Source organism: Cebus imitator, unplaced genomic scaffold, assembly GCF_001604975.1.
Source record: "Cebus imitator isolate Cc_AM_T3 unplaced genomic scaffold, Cebus_imitator-1.0 Scaffold36, whole genome shotgun sequence".
NCBI lineage: Eukaryota > Metazoa > Chordata > Mammalia > Primates > Cebidae > Cebus > Cebus imitator.
In genome coordinates this window covers 2,481,288-2,483,185 of record NW_016107351.1, presented here as the reverse complement: position 1 = coordinate 2,483,185, position 1,898 = coordinate 2,481,288, and the positions used below count along the sequence as shown (strand labels likewise).

The 1,898-nt window shown below is 44.1% G+C and overlaps 1 protein-coding gene across 1 annotated transcript in view; it reads left to right on the top strand.

Moving 5' to 3' along the window:
• The window catches only part of RPTOR (regulatory associated protein of MTOR complex 1), a 405,759-nt gene that overhangs the window by 225,872 nt on the left and 177,989 nt on the right, over positions 1 to 1,898 (top strand). The gene's annotated exons all lie outside the window — the stretch shown is intronic.

Here is a 1,898-nt window from a genome sequence, read left to right as displayed (position 1 = left end):
TCCTGCCTCAGCCTCCTGAGTAGCTGGGATTACAGGCACGCGCCACCATGCCCAGCTAATTTTTTGTATTTTTAGTAGAGACGGGGTTTCACCATGTTGACCAGGATGGTCTCGATCTGTTGACCTCGTGATCCACCCGCCTCGGCCTCCCACAGTGCTGGGATTACAGGCGTTTTAGGCTTCTTGAGTTGTTTTCTTCTCGGATGCTTAGTTGAGAATGTGGAAAGCACTGAAGTGCAGCGGCGGCAAGGGGGCAGTCAGCCCTGGCTCCCACCGAAGATCAAGTTTATTTTCAGCTCGGAAGTGCTGGCTATGCCTGACCCATCAGGGGTGCAGCATTGCTGGGCATAGGGATGAAAAACACACACAGCCCCCACTTTTGGCTCCCAAGCCACATGTCCCGGAAATACCTGTCGTTGGCAGAACCCCCGAGGGAGCCTTTGCTATCTTTTAGTTTATTGCGGAAACAATGTTATAATAGTAAACAATGAAATGAAAGAAAAATTACCCAGAATCCACTGTTTTTGTTATTCCATATTCTTCATACATTTGTCCATATATGCACATAATTTTACTTATTTGGAATTTACATATATTTTGTATCATTTTCAAATTTGAAGATCACTTATTTTATATTGCTACTAATATTTTCAAATTTAGTATTCCATCACATTTATAGATCATTAATCGTTTCTTCCTTAAAAATCATAGTGCTTGCGAGGAGTTTTCTCCTGTTCATCTTTGCAGTACATACAACCTTTCCTTAGCTGGGCGTGGCACGCGCACCTGTAATCTCAGCTACGTGGAAAGCTGAGGCGGGAGGATCACTGGAGCCCAGGAGCTTGAAGTTATGACGAGCTATGATTACACCTCTACACACTAGCCTGGGCAACACAGCAAGACCCTATCTCTTAAAAAACAGCTCCAGTCGAAGCAATAGAACGAGAACCTGTCTCAAAAGAAAAAAGTAATAATATTTTCTTATTTTGGACTTAGAATATATTTCCGGGAATAGGATCAGTAGGTCAAAGTGTATAGCTCGTGATATCTTTTGCCAGACTTTTTTATTTTTTTTTTTTCCCGAGACAAAATCTCACTCTGTTGCCCAGGCTGGAGTGCAGTGGCGCAGTCTCGGCTCACTGCAAGCTCCACCTCCCAAGCTCAAGTGATTCTCCTGCCTCAGCCTCCTGAGTAGCTGGGACTACAGGTGTGCACCATTTTTGTATTTTTAGTAGAGACGGAGTTTCACCATGCTGGCCAGGCTGGTCTTGAACTCCTGACTTCATGATCCACCCTCCTCGGCCTCCCAAAGTGCTGGGATTACAGGCGTGAGCCACCATGCCTGGCCCTGCCAAACTTCTTTACTAAAAGGTTTCTCTGATTACACTGCCCCAAATCACACATATGTAAGAGTGTCATTTTCAATACATTATTTTCGGAGAGAAAATATTCCTTACTTTGCATATTGTAGGGAACAGACTGTCTCCTGTGGATCCTGTAAGTGACTGCAAGAAAGGACCAATATTACAAGGCCAGAGACTGAGCAGGCTCCACTGTGACACCTGGACCAAATCTTTTTGGGGAACCCAAGTGCTGAGTTACTGATTAGAGAGTAAAGTGGGGGCGGAGGCCAGCATGGGAGGATGGAACAGGAAAGAGCATTTGGTTTCATGTTATTTCCGAACTTACTGATAGTTTTAAATACGTGGTTGAAAACAACGAACAACATGAGTACTCAGGCAGGACTAAGACAGAATGTCTCTGACATGTCTCAATTCCAGCCACTCTGACAGAAGCGTGTGAAGTGATATCTCTGTTTTGCTTTGCATCTCCCTCCTGACTAATGACTTCAGGTGTCTTTTTATGTGCTTAATGGCCATTTCTTTTTTTTTTTTTTT